Here is a 16,057-nt window from a genome sequence, read left to right on the forward strand (position 1 = left end):
CTTGCTATTTCAAAAACACTTGACAGTAACCGCTGTAACATCAGAACATGATGGGTTTTGGTGACAGTCCAATCCAGAGATCACTCCTAGAAGGCAGCATGGAGAATTCTCTATCCAAGCTCAGTTTCCTTTATACTGCACTATTCTCAACCTCTGTTACAGTTTGCACGTTACTATATCCTCATGTTCCACACCACTCCTGACAACGTGCAACACAGGCCCTCTACTGCAAGCTATAAAAAACATTTCTTTGTTCGGCTGCTAATGCCTGATACTTCACTTCAAACAGTGAACTTAAAAATATCTACATTTATTAGACAGATTATGGATGAGTGTTAGATAGCTTTGTGTCCCCCGTGGAGCACAGAGGAAGTTGGGGAACAAATGCATGTAGAGAGATGAAGCTTGTTGAAAGGGAAACTAGACAAAAATACCCCTAAGGAAAGTGGATATCCCATTCATGTAGAAACATATGCAGAGAAAATGACAGCGCATCTCAGGGCACAAAATCACACCTTTTTAAATGAAGTTTGCCATAACAGATTTAATACAGCTTTCCCTGTCTTATATGCACACTCTTTGGGCCTCTTAAATGATCACCAGGGGCAAATGGCAATGTTTGACATCCACTTTTCACAGCTCTAATTGGGAAAAATTATTGTCATGTCTCAAGAATCTTGAAGCCATTGCTGGACTTTGGCCTCATATGCGAGTCCTGCCTTTATAAACATTTTTATTCATGTCAGTTATAGTTATTTCAATATTTTTTTTAAGTCTCAGCATTATCATTGATTCTAAAAGCACAGACAAAATGTTTTGTTTTCATCTAATATTTTCAGTGACATGCACTATCCTAAAAATGATTTATTATTTCTTGCAGTAGGTGACAGCATGATATATTGTGTAAATAGAGACAAAATACGTTTTAAAAATTTATTTCAGTTGCAAAAATTCTTCAGGGTAGAAGTGACCTGTTAGGGAATCAGGAAAATACAGTAAGTGATTTTCAAATCAGAAACAGAGGACAGAGAACTTTGGCACTATCTTCAGACAAAGATTTTCTAACACATAAGGACGTTAAAGTTCTCAATTCAAGAACTGTGAGGAGGAAGACTGCAAATCAGGGAAACAACAGAACAGGAACTTTTGCATCATAATTCTAGCCTGTAATTCCTGAAGAAAGTAAACTTAGTTCCCCACATAAACTCTGAGCTAATCAGTAACTCTGATAACTCTAATCAGTAACTGAGTGAATCAGGGCTGAGAGAGCTCAGCTACTTAGTGGTTATGCTCAGTACCTGTGAAGTAGAAACATGTTATTTCTCCACAGAGATCAGCTACTCACACTCTAAATTTCTTACTCTGGAACAAATCTCCAATGAGATTTGCATCAACATGCTACTTGAGTCCTTCAATCGTGGCTCTGAACAAAAATGCTGATTGGTCTTTCTCTTGCTGAAGAACTCCTTGAACATTACTTTTCTTCTCTTAAGCATCCTTTGTCTAAACAAAAAGTCTTCCCTGAGTTGTGCTGTGCAGATCTGGGCATGAACTTAGCCAGGAGTTCCTGTATTCACCCTCCTCTGAATAACCCACCAAGTTCTCACTGAAACCCAAATCTTTTTTTAGAAACTGCTTTTTCTCTCCACAATAGATGTGGTATGATTGAAGCAGCTTTGCTGTTTTCTCTTTACAAAGGAAGATGTCATGACCCTTTCCAGTCTTCTCAGCAGTTATGCTGCTGCACCAGCTCACTGCTCTCGCTGTCTCACCCGGACTGCTTCCACCGCTACACCCTCCCAGTTAAAGGAGGCTTTCAGCACATCACCCACGGAAACTCAGCACACCTGAATTACATCTGAAGAAACAACTCCTTTTAGGGGAGCTCCTGGTTCTTTTCACTTTAATGTAGAGAGGCTTTGGCTAAATCCTATTAATGTCATTTGCAGTTTTTCTGGCAGTGGATGTGATGGGGAATCTTTAATGCTTTTATACTGTCTATTGACATGTGGATGTTAGCTGCTGTTGGAAGCATTTTCAAGGCTGGACTACATTCTGCTAACTGCAAAAATCAGAATATATGTGCTATTTCCATGAAAAATCTAATTCTGGCTAAACACAGGCTAGAACTTTTTATTAAAAGCAATGAACAGTGAGTTTCATTCACATTTGAAAAACATCTTTAGGCTGAAATACCACACTCACGGTCAATGACAGCTCTTAGATTTGGAAAGGAATGCAAGTAAATGACATTTAAATACCTCTGGTGACATCTCACCTAAAATAGCTGAAGTATTGCAATGTGTTAACCCCACGACCTTTTTCCATTGTATCTGCTGAAATCTGAGAATTATTGATGAAGTTTCATTTAGCATTTTCTTCTGAATGCACTATTCCAGAACATGAAGGATTAGTACTGTAGACAAGAAGCCTTGTGCAGAGACTAATCAAAACCTCTTAAAGCCATTAAAATTGCTGACTTCCTACTGCCTACAGTGGATAGTGGATTCTTGATGTGCACAGGAAGTCCTGAAAACTTCTCCAGCAACACGATTTACAGCCTATCTAGACAACAAAATCATTTGCCACTCCTCTAAAATAAAGCACCACAAGGTTCCAGAAGATCCACTTTCCCAACTGTGCTGAGCACATTATAAAGATAAAATGCCTACAGCCAATATTAGGTGCCCTGAACAATCATTATACAAGTTCACGGGGGAAAAAAATTAGGACCTAACGCATTGAAAATGTGAGTCAGTTCAAAATACAGAGAGAACCACAGACAGAACTAATAACACTTGGGGCAGTCACTCCATGAGAGCCATTACAGTTTAACTCACATGAGAAGTGGAGACTAGACAGACTGCAATTCTTTAATAAATGCTTATTTCATTATCAACCTTCCTGAAAACAGAATACTCTAGAAAATTAATCCCCAAATTGCATAAAGCAATCTGCTTGTCTGATAATTTTCTCAAACGATTTCAGTATCTCAGTAGTAAGGTAGACAAGCTTAGCTAGATGATAGCACAGACATCCCTGAGGTAATTTCTGCCTCGCTTGTCTCTTAACACCTCAGGAACACCTTGGGATGAACAGCAAGTCCCTGCAAATCAACAGCCTCCTCTGCCTCCTAGCTTGCCTTCAGGAATTTTTGTTTCCCTTTAATACCTGATTACAACCTGTTCTCTCAACCTTCCCCTCCTGCCTCTTTCCAGCTGAGTCTGTCTGAAATAAATAAAAGAAGTAATATGATATTTGCCCTGAATAATCAGATTTACCATTATTTGAAAAGGAGTCCTGCAGTGTTGGATCTCTCATTAGAACCCTAGTCTCCCACTTTTCCTCCCAGTCTCTGACAAACAGGATAGCTGAAAGAATGCAGAGAGACCAGCAAGCTCAGTAAAAATGAGCTACTGTGCCATTCTGTCATGATCACTAGATCCTGCATGTGCTGGTAGTGGTGAACAAAGCACATCCATCAACTCTGGTACACTCTTCAGATCACCCTGTGGGCTACTTTGTAAAGCACTACAAACAAGCATTAAGGTGTAGAGGCTGAATTTTATGGAGATTTTAGGAGCACCAAAAAGAGCACAGGATGAAATAGAAGGAATAGAGGGAATAAGAATTTGGGAGTGTATTTGTTTTTTCCTCCAGATGCTGTGCTCATTATAACAGAAAAAACAAGCTAGAAGAGAGAGCACAGCTGAGTTAGGGAAACTAAACTTCCCTACCCCACTCTCTGACTCCACACAAACACTGCTGAGCACACAGGTTTGAGCGGGACACAAAATTAAATCAGAGCTCAAGGGAGCACCTTGCCTAACCTCTCTCTCCTTGCATATGCAGATACATATGCACACACAGAGGTATCTATCTCCTACCTGGTCACATACTATGCATACATTCCTTATATTTTTGGTTCAGCTTCAAACTTTTCCTATTTACTTAAAAACCTTCAGTTTATAGTCTGTTTAGTAGCAGAACAATATGGACAATCCAGTCCAGCCCCCAACCGGACAAACACTTTCAATATTTTACTCAAACAGTTGAGACAATGAAGAAATATGGCCTAATCAAGAAGGAAAACTGCATCTGACTGTTCTCAATTCTCCTTTTCCATCCCTCAAAATAAAACTATTTCACTAATGTCCTCATGTGTTAAACAAATGTTTGGAATAAAGGGCAGGAAACAAAAGAAATTGTGAATTGTTTAGTTAGGACCATGCTAATAACTAAAGAAAAACTGAAATATTTTAAATGGGTGGTTCATCTTTAAGTTTGTCCTCTACAACAGCAATAGGATCACTTCAAAATAACCCAAAATATATTTACTTTAAAGGTCTGTATTAGGGGGAAAAAGAAACAATGTATGCATGTGGGAATGACACAACTTTTCATTTTCTGCATGTCTTCTTTATCATAAATTATCTTCATTCACAATGAAGGAACTTATATAAAATATACTCACATAACAGCAACTGACTCGAAACAGCCAATGGAATTACAATTTCTGTGCAAAAATTAACTCTGAATGGCTACAACAAGTATGATAGCATCACTTTATCATCACTGAACTAAACAAGTTCAATTTGTAACTACTCATGCATTGTACTGAACTGCTTCACCATCAGATGCTTTAAGTAACACATTCCATAGTACATAATTTATCTTTTTCCTAACAGATAATGTAATATTGAGAGTAATCTTGTATTCTATGCAACAAAAATACTGAAAAAGTCATTACATGTTACAGCACAAATCCCAAAATTGCTCTATTTTTAATTAATAAAATGAAACACAGCTCTTGCTGGTTCTTTGGGTAAGAGAATTATGCCACACACTACAGACACACAACAACATAGCTTCAACTGATCATTACAAAAAACCCTATAATCACTAAAGAACCACTACTTCATCCTTTGCAATCATTACAATAATTGATTTTGAATTGGATTTGTTGAAATTTTCAGATTGTTTTAGGAAACGCCAATAAAGATACAAGGCTAAAGAACTCTTCACTATAGAACAGTTTGAAACCTGTTTTCAAGGCAGACTAGATTATTGTTAATATATGTAATTAACTATACTAAATTTAGTATTTCATGTTTCATATCATACTGGATGGATATTAAACTATAGTGTTCACATTTTATATGCCGGTTTTAACAGAAAAAAAAACCCAAAAAGACTGTAAAGGAAGAAACAATTCTGGTTGTGAAGCAAAACTCAAGACACTCAGACAAACAAGGACCATTTTACTTGCTAATAATCCTACAACACTGTTTTCTGTAAAAAAAACATGGGGTGGGGCAATTAGTAAGATTTAAAAACCAAAAACTTAAACCAAAGCCTAAAACTTTGGTTTAAAACCGAAACTGTTAAGTTAAACAAACAAACAGACAAACCCCACAAAACAAACAAAAAGAACACCACACAAACCTCCCCCCCCCCCCCAAAACCCAAACCAGGGACAAGCATCAAAGTGCTGGAAGTGAGCACAGCTCACTTCATCATGTATGGAAGTATCGAAGGGAATAACTGTTTCCACAAAACAGTGGAAAGGAATGCCACAACAGACCACCTGTGTCACCCACAACATTGCAGAGCATCTCAGTTCAACCCAGTGTCAAGTACTTTGGATTGACCACTACTGAGAGCCTCGGGGACACTCTTCATATCTAGCCCATAGAGAAAAGATGCTAATGCCCAACAGAAATATGGCTGCTAAACCCTTGAGGAAGGGAGTTTTGCTGCTGTATTATATGGCTGCTCTCTTGATACACCACCTTACCATTGCAGCTGGGTGCCAACATGCGCAGCAGAGATTTTATGGGTTACTGCACTGAAAGCCTGAATTTCATTTCCCTCTCCATCTGCTCATTAGCCATCCGTATTCAGTGCCCCAGGTATTGCCTTACTAGCTGACTTGGCTTCCCTGGACATCTCAAGGGTTCACTAAATCTAAAAGTGGCTGATCAGGAGGATTAATAGGATTCCCCTACATGGAACAGCACTCACTGTTTCCAGGAAGTGCACAGAAAAAATCTCCATTGTGAGAGCAGTCAAACACCCCATCATGTTGCCCAGAGAAATGCTAGCATGTTTTTTGCTAGAAATATTTAAGACTCCATTTCACAGAATCCTGACTTACAAACTCTGAGCCCTGCTTTGAGTAAGAGGTTGGTCCAGACTATCTCTTCAGGTTCCTTCCAACCCAGACTGTTCCCTAGTTGTGGACATCTAAGCCAATCTCCTCCAAATGCCACTTTTTTTTGGGTTAACTCCAGTTCTACATCTAGTTCCATAAGCATGGACATCTGCTCATTCTTGGAAGTACTCTGCAGTCTCACAGAGGCCATGTGAAATAAATACTGCTGCGCTTCATTCAGCAGTATTCTGCCCTCCCTAGCTCCAGTGTTTATGGTGAATGCAATGGGCAGACTGGGATCCAAATGTTTCAAGGTGAAAGCTTTTACATTGCAGTATCAAATATTGCCTGAAGGCTGAACAGGAAGTTTTGATAGGCAAACTGTCTCATCTAACATGACAAAATTCAGATTTTTGATTGACACTCAAAGCTTTCATTGAACAGAAAAAGACCCTGCAATGATGAGGGTTGGAATACATAAGAAGGAGGCACTTTCCAGAAAGAGTATAATTTGGTAATTGGCATTATAAAATGCTGAATACTTTTTTTTAATTTTTTTTTTTTACTACAGAGACCAGGAAAAGTTTATTGAAGCAAAAATCCTAGTGTAGCTGTAAGAAATCCATATTTATATTAATGATGGAGAACACAATACTGTGAAATCCAATTTTACATTCAGCTTACTCTCTTAAAAATCCCATACAAATTTCATCATTTTCATGAAAATACAGCTGCACAGAAACGCTCTTTATCTCTTTATTCCCTTCAACAGGGATTTGGATGGCATTAAGATTTGTTTATCTTCATGTCATTTTTGATCCTCTCAAATTAAGAGAGAAGACAACATGGGAGTAAAATAAAATAAAATATAACTTTTTAGTTATAGCAGACTTTCTTGAAAACGCAAATTTCAACACAGAAAGGCACATTAGGAATTAATTCTCCTCTGTTGCTACCTGAAATCATGTTATCCAATATGTTAGTTTTCACTGCTTTCCCAATATATGTATCATTTTACTCTGACAGGAAGTAATACATTTAAAATATCTCTCAATAACAGCTGTTTTCATGAAGAATAACAAGAAAGTAATCCTTGAAAGTGCTATTGCAGAGGAAAAAATAGCATTACCAAAAAGTAAAGTTTTGTTAATCTAATTGTTCTGTATATTTCTGGCTACATTATGAAATTCAGTGAAATTCAGTTTTTCTTAGTAACTTCTGGGTTAAATTTTTATCACCATGGTAAGTCACTAAGTATTTTATAATATGGACACATAATTCAATCCATGCCCCAGAATAATTTCTCACTAAAAACTTCCATGACCTCTTGACCAGTTAGAATAAATGCCATTTTTATTTTAGAAATACTGCTTATGTACTTTCACCAAGTAATTTAAATGCATTTGATTTTCTAATGTGTTAATGCAAAAATGGTGCAAAAAGCCCCACTGTGTAATATGAGTCATTACTTTCCTGTAATAAACACTCCAATAAACCAGACACAAGTAACCATAGAAACAGGTGCGTATATTCCAGTGCCATGGTCTCTAACCTTCCCTGGCCCACAGGCAGTAACACCCAACTAGCAGCATGCTGCAGGCAACTTCCAATTTCTTTTCCTCATGATAATCAGTTTTAATTTCTTTAATTTCCTGTGACTGGAAACAGCAGCAGAGCATTTTATGAGCAACACAATCCCAGTAGCCTGGGAACAGATGTCCTTACGATGGTTGTAGACACTTAGCAAAGCAGCAACAAACACAGGAAAAAGGTGAAACAGAAGAATCAACTTTTGTAGACTCTCATATTCAAATAATGGATATAAATACTTTTTATATGAAATATTTAACAATCACAGCTCCAATACTAAAATATTCTAGTATTAAGTTTTAAAGCAATTTAAAATAACCTATTCTTTGCCAACACAGGATAACATAAGACCTGCAGTACACATCTAGGTTTCCAACAAGATTAAACACAGTAAAAATTCCATTTTTAATACATACATATATATATATATATATATATATATATGTAATTTAATATATATCTGGTTTTGAAAATAATTTGTAACAAGAATAAGTAGTTTTCATCTTATAATCGCAAGGCATAGGGTAAAACAGAAACCCAAATCTTATGGCAAATGGTATTTTTTGTGTTTGCTCTGTGAGCTTTTTACAGCCACAGGTAAGTAGTTTTCTCTTTCTATTTTTTCCCCTTCACTCTGTTTAGTCAAAGAATACCAAGATTTTCTTATCCTTTCCACTGATTCCACTGGTTAGGTCCCTACCCTCAAGGTCAAGGTTCTCACTTTTGTTTGTGACTTGCACATCCCGAGACGGAGCTTTCAGCAAAGATATCATAAGCACATCAGAGCACGTTATTGCAGGATGACAGGACCCACATACTCTGTTTTACTATCCAACCCTTGAAAAGAACACAACTTCCTGATCCTTAACTCATTTATAAACTATGGGTATACGGCATTTCTAAAGTCACGGAGTAAAATTAATTTCAAAATTTCAATCTTCTGTTTTCTAACAGAAACACCCTTGACAAAGTTACCAAAAGCTGGTAAGCCAGTTGACAGTGTTTCACCACAATCCTATTACTATTTCCATCACTTATCAGAAAGATTAAACTAATTCTGTAATTTCTCCATTCTTGTTAGATAAAAATGGCATGTTAATTAAACCTACTGAAAAGAACGCAAAACAGAATCTTGTCATAAAGTGCAGTAAACATCAGGTCTGTAATTGATAACTCAAGGATGATCATGGAAGAAATTCATTTAAGCGTAAATTAGTTAATGCCATAAACGTTAAAAAATAATTTAGCATCATATTGTGTGTATACTTTCTGTAGTCCCCACCTTTCCACTGACAATAAATATATGAGTTAGAGAAATTGCTGACTGGGAGATACCTACAAGTAAGGTGTTAATCTGTGTGCTTTAAGTTTCCCTTTCTATAAATGGAAAAAAAAATCCCAGATAAATTATCCTCTGAAAGAGCCTACTTTAGACACAAACATCTAATTTCAGAGCACTACAGTCCCTCAAATTATTGATGATGAGTATTATTTTTCTTTTCCTATTTTAGGTCAAAAAATCTATTTTTTGCAAGCTCCATCCTCAATTCTCTCCTCTTGAACAGAGAGACAGCAACTACAGCAACCAAAGCACCTATCAGAAAAATGATGAAGAAATGATGAGGAAAATGTTCTCCCTGAACAGGATAAATGCTGCCTGGAAAAACCCAACATACTGAAAGCCACTGATTTCAGTTAACTAAGTAATTTGTTGGTTTTAGTACTAGACAGAAGCAAGCTAAACTGCTCCTATCTATTTGTGACTGTTTGGGTAGCAGAAGAAGCTTAGTTACAGTTCCTGTCTGAATTCCAAGAATGTGGAAAGCTAATGGTGTAACCATTCACTTCTGCCTGTTGCAGGAGTTCTGAAGTCAATGAAGAGCACACAGTGCCACTGAAATAAGACTGACAAATCCACTCACAACTACTTCAGTTAGTACAAAAGTTTTGCTGTAAATGTAATTGATTTAACAATGGGGAAAATGTTAAGGACCATTACTTAAGACTTTTTGCAATTTCCTTTGTTAGCTGACATGTGTCACAACTGCACAGTAAAAAATAAGATATTTCTATCAAATTCAGTGCAGTGCTTGTGCTGTATAAAAAACCATTCTCATTTTCAGCATTAAGTGTCAAAGAGGCTTTTTTAACAGACAGAAGAAGGAACTCTCACTTTTTTTTTTTTTACAATTTACTTCTCTTTATGGAGGAGTAGGATAAACCATGCCTTCTTTTCACAACATTATTTCAGTGTGGGCTCTCTCATACCATCATGACAGTGATTAGAAGCTGCAAGGATGATGCAGTCTAATGAAGAAAATTTCATATACCCTAAGAGTGTCTATGGAATGAAACTATATGCACTCATCTTTCATTCCCTAAAGGCTGAATTATCATCTGAGATAACTGTTACTTGGTTCCTTTTTGTTATAGTTTTTAGCACATTTTCCTCTTTGGTTATTTTATTATACATAATACCACTAGTGCAACTGTGTCTAATATAAGCAATTTACCTGGAATATTTCTGTCTCCCTATATACAAGCTGAAAATAAATACTTCTAATAAAGGTAAATAATATCTTTGAAGTAAGATATCCTTACCTTGGCCATACCCATGTGAGATGACCTTCAGAAGATGCATTACTAGAAAGCATAAGGTAATTTTTTCATTCTATTGATTAAAAGAAATAAAGACCTTCTGTCACAGATTAGGATGCCCTATTTCTTTTAGAAGTCTGATGCTCATCTAACAACACATCTGCTTTAGGCTTGAGAGTTATCCTTAATTTCTTAAATTCCACCCCAGCTCCTTTTTCAAGAGGGGCATAAATTTATGAAAATTTCCTTGAATGAGAAAACAGACTTGTGTCAAGCACAGTCATGCTCTTAAGCGACATATGAGTGGGCACATCAATGTGAGCTTTGATTCTGAAAGACCATAAGACTTGTCAGTTAAATTCCAGGTTGACTCATGAACTATTTTGACAGACCCAAAGAGTAGTTCCTTCATGGTGCTCTCAGAAGCCTGCCAATCAATCACTAAGTTATGCAGTAAACATAAACTGCATGTAATTTGGAAAGCACTTTAAATTTTACTGATGATAAAATTAAGGAGATTGATCTGTTTTCATTTGACAGACAATACTTCCTTAATGCAGCTGATTCTTGCAAAGCTCTTTCTGACCAAGGAGCATGAAACATGACAGGAATCAGAACCAAAGAGTCACTGAACCCTGTTTGCAGGGTTCAGGAGCAAAAGAGCATGAGAACAAATCTAGGATCAATTGAAGGAAGTGGAATTCTGAACTGAAAAGATCATGAAAATACCAATGTCAAATTTAATTCAGTAAGCTTTAACTATGCACTATTACATTTTTATTACATTTACTATCCCAAGCCATCATTCTCCAATATAGAATTTTTTTTAATTCAATATAGATTATTGTTTAGAATGCAAGCATAAGAATATGTCCTAAGAAACAAACTGACTTGCTCTAATTCTGTCTCCGTCCCGCATAAAACTTCACAAACCACTGCAAATTCTTACTGCTTGTACACATATTTTAACAATGTAGACAAACATTAGACAGACTGTCCTAGAATGTTGTTTTTAATGATATTTCAATCAGTAAGAAATTACAGCCTGAATTTAATTTTTCAGATACAAGTTTCAAAGCAAAGACAGATGTACTAATAGCATTAGTTCACTTGTTCATGGCATGTGTCAGTAGCTGCACGGGCAGCCCAAAGTTTGGATAGATTTTAAAAGCACAGCAACAATAACCCAGAAGAAAACATGAGTAATAAAAGACACAATACCACTGCAAGATTTCACTTTTAACTTTTCTTCTGGGATATGAAAACTTCTGGAGGGAGGCATTGGTTTCTTTTGTCACTTAGTTTACACATGGAAAAGGGAAACTTTCTACAGACAAAAGGCTAGCAGTTTCAGAAACTACTTTTCTTTTCTAAAATGCCCTAGGAACCAAAGGAAGTGTATTTTTCCTTTGTCCTCAGAAGGCGTTAATTAGACATTTTCAAAATCTTCCTGGCTCAGCTATACTTACATTGTTATTAATTGGGACTTAAGTGGATGGTGCCTAAATTCTCCATAAATCAGGTTTCTTGCTGGACTATAATTTTGCATTAATCATGGGTCAAAGGTTTTTTTAGTATTTCAATTCCTCAAGCATTTGTGGAAATACTGATTCACTGTAAAGTTCAGCAGAATCATATTGCAATGCATTCATTGATACTACACTCACTAAAATATAAATTAGAAATTAGAAATTGCAGTATAAATTAGAACATTGCAGTAAAAATTGCCTTATATAAAGATGTTTCATATACAAACATCTTTAATAAATGCTAATAGGTTTCTAAACAGTGCCTTATTTACTTCATTTGCCACTATCTTTGGCAGTCCACAGATCAATATGCTCTTGGCAAAATTATAATATTAAACTAGTATTTTGCCTAGAAACAATAATCCAAAGAATAAGTCAAATAATTCACTAAAAAAGATTATTCCTTGAACAGCATTGAAAGGAAAATGAAAAATTTTGATTAAACATGACCAGAAATTTTTTTTGCATGAGGTTGGTCAAGCATTGGAATAGGCTGTTTAAAGAGCTTGTGAAATTTTCATCCTTGGAGGAGTCTGAGATTCATCTGGACAACCCAAGCCAAGGGCAATGTTATCTAACTGGACCTGCCTTGGGCAGCAGGTCAGACCAGATGACCTCTGTAGGTCCCTTATGTCTAAGTTATTCTTAGACAATTCCCCAAATGGTGCCAAAGAAGGCACTTAATTTCAGTATAATTATATTTACTGATGAATGCCACAAGACATTACGTTTTAAGCAAATCCTCAATTGTTAAAATAACAATAAATGCAGCCATTTTCTACTTAAACTCTCATTGCATAACAGTGGCTATATCTAATCTATTCTACTGTATTTTTATCTAATAAATTAAGAGCAAAATGTCAGTGTGCAAAAGAAATTATCTGTGTTGTTATCGATACATTTATAACATGAATTGAGGCAATGGGACCAACTCCAGGCAGCTATCAATTCTGTGTGCCCAGACTCATCAGACATGCTTCAAAGACAAGCTCATCATACAACAATCAGAGACAAGTTCCTGTGCAGAGCAGCTAAAGACTCTGGGTCTGTCTAGTTCAGAGAACAGGAGGCTGAGGTGTAACCTCATTGCTCTCTACAGCTTCCTGAAGGGGGGAAGTGGAGAATGAGGTGCTGACTTCCCTGGTACCTTGTGACAGGATGCATGGAAATGGTTAAAAGTTGTGTCACAGAAGGTTAAGACTGGTAATTAGGAAGCATTTCATAAAGAGGATGGTTAAACACTGGAACAGACTTCCTAGAGAGATGGTTGATGCCGAAACCCCGTGCTTAAGAGGCATTTAGACAGCACACCTAGCAAAATACTTCAAGTTTTGGTCAGCCCTAAATTGGTCAGGCAGTTGGACTAGATTATGAGTGTAGTTCCCTTCCAAAGGTCCCTTCAAACTATTCTAGTCTAGTCTAATCTATAGTCTATCACAGAATTACAGAAAAAGCTGAGCTGGATGGGAACCATAAGGATCATTGAGTCCAATTCCCAGCCCTGTACAGGATAGCCCCAAGAGCCACACCATGTGCCTGAGAACATCGTCCACATTCCTCTTGAACTCTGTCAGGCTGGTGCTGGTGACCACTTCCCTGGGGAGCCTGTTCCAGTGCCCAAACACCCTCTGGGTGATAATATCCAACCTAAGCTACTCCTGACACAACTTCAGGCCGTTTCCTCAGGTCTGTCACTTGTTACCAGAGAAAAGAGATCAGTGTCTGCCCCACCTCTTCCCTTCATGAAGAAGTTGTAGACTGCAGTGAGTCTCCTCTTCTCCAGGCAGAACAGACCAAGTGCCCTCAGCCACTCCTCATAAGTCTGCCCCTCAAGGCCCTTCATCATCTTTGCTGCACTCCTTTGGACACTCTCTGATAGTTCAATATCTTTCTTATAATGTAGCACTCAAAACTGCTGACTCATATTCAGCTTTCTGTAGACCAGGATGCCCAGGTCCCTTTCCATGGCACTGCTTTCCAGCCTCTCATTCCCCAGTCTGTACCGTACATCCAGGGTTGCCTCAGCCCAGGTGCAGAATCCAGCACTTTCCCTTCCTGAATTTCATACGGGTTATGATTGCCCAGCCCCCTATTTAGTTGAGGCCTCTCTGGAGGCCCTCCCTGCCCTCAAGTGAAACAACAGCTCCTCCCAGTTTTGTAATGTCTATGAACTTGCTCAGTATCCCTTCCAGTCCTGTGTCCAACTCATTAAGGAAGATGTTGAAGACCACAGAGCTGAGGAGCCCTGTGGAACCCCGCTAGTCATAGGTCACCTCTCTGACGTCACCCCATTCACCGTAACCCTTTGGCCCCAACTCATGAGCCAGATGCTCACCCATCACGTGGTTTTTTATCCAGTTGTGGGCTGGACATTTTTTCCAGAGGAATCCCGTGAGAGGCAGTATTGAAAACTTTACCGAAATCTAGAAAAGATTACATCCACTGGCTTCCTCTGATCAGCTAGGTGGGTTACAGTCTCATAAAAGGAAATCAGATTTGATAAGCAGATCTTTCTCCTCACAAAGCTGTGCTTACATTGTCTTTCAGGTGTTTTTCAATACCTCCCAGAATAATCTTCTCTATAACTTTACCAGACACTCAAGTGAGCCTGAAAGGCATGCAGTTTCTGGGATGATCCTTCTTGCCCTTGTTGAAAATCAGGACATTTGCCAGCTTCCAGTCAGTTAGGACATCTCCAGATTCCCAAGACCACTCAAAAATCATCATGAGAGGTTTTTTGGTGACATCAGCAGCTCTTTGCTATATCCCATCAAGCTTCATAGACTTGTAGGGATCCAGCTGGAGCAACAGATCCTGAACATTTTCAGGGTTAACTGGGAGATATCATTCTGACAGTCATGGTCTGCACTTCAGAGGCTGAGATCCCCTTGGTCCATCATCCATGTTGAACACAGAGGCAAAGAATGTATAAAACACCTCTGCCTTGTCCATGTCCCTGTTTGTGAGATGACCATTCTCATCCTGTTAAAGGCTGATGTTATTCTTATACTTCCTATTGCCATTAATATACTTGAAAAAACTCTTTTTATAGTCCCCCACAGTTCTGGCAGGTTTAACTCCAGCTGATCTTTGGCGCACGAATTTTCTCCCAACAGTGACAAGCAGTATCTTCACATCTTCCCATGTCACCTGGCCTTGCTTCCACTGGTCATATATATTTCTTTTTTTTGTTTGTTTGTTTTGTTTTATTTCAAATAGAAGACTTTGTTCAGCCAAGATGGCCTTCTGCCTCATCTGCTTGACTTCTGACATTTGGGAATTGCCTGGTCTTGTTTCATTAGGACATGATGCTTGAAAAGTGACCAGAACTGATGGACCACAGCATCTGCAAAAAACATTTTCCCAGGGGATCTCACTTACTAATTCCCTGAACAGCCTGAAGTCTGTTCTTCTCATGTCCAGAGCTGAGGTTTTGCTATTTTTCCTCCTGTCAACAGAGATTTTAAACACTTGCCAAGACAGCTGCCGATCTCCACTCATGAGATCAATTCTGTTGACAAGCAGTAGATCAAGGAGATCATCTTTCTGAGTCAGCTCCCTTAAGACCTGTTCCATAAATTTGTCCTCAAGGTTTTTTAAGAATCTTCTGGCCCAGGTTGTAGCAGCTATGTGACGCTCCCAGGTAATTTCTGGCAAGCTGAAGTCCCTCATAAGGACAATAGCAATCCTTCATATTCTTTTCTCCCAAATCCACAAATTCAAACAACCCAGTAAAGACAACAGGCTGTGCAGCAGCATATCTTTCATAGACCCTAGGTGTTGACTGTGAAGTTGGTATTGGCATATTCAAAAGCTCAGAAATCAAGCCTGGTACAAAAGTCACACTGTTGGCCACCCCTCTCTCTGCATTTCTATCTACATTTCCTTTTCTCTGCAAAGGATGTTCTGGTTGTAATAGTAACTTTTTATTCCTACACTATTCAAATGTTCACAATGGTCACTAATTCGCTATGCATAATTCTGTGTCCATGTCATCACTTTCTTCATGGACATCTCTGAACAAGAGAGCTCAGGTAGCAGCACTTCACAAAGGATTACTCTGGCTTTACACAACCCATGATACTTTTCTCAGAATCATCTTATTTCAGTAACTTTCTTAATATTAATGTTAATGACAATTAAACTTTTACTATTAACATTCATTAAGTATGATGACACAATAGCA

The 16,057-nt window shown here is 37.9% G+C and overlaps 1 protein-coding gene across 4 annotated transcripts in view; it reads right to left on the bottom strand.

Moving 5' to 3' along the window:
- NALCN (sodium leak channel, non-selective) overlaps positions 1–16,057 on the bottom strand; it is a 238,764-nt gene that overhangs the window by 201,076 nt on the left and 21,631 nt on the right. The window lies entirely within an intron of this gene.

The sequence above is a fragment of the Motacilla alba genome, chromosome 1, assembly GCF_015832195.1.
Source record: "Motacilla alba alba isolate MOTALB_02 chromosome 1, Motacilla_alba_V1.0_pri, whole genome shotgun sequence".
NCBI classification, from domain to species: domain Eukaryota; kingdom Metazoa; phylum Chordata; class Aves; order Passeriformes; family Motacillidae; genus Motacilla; species Motacilla alba.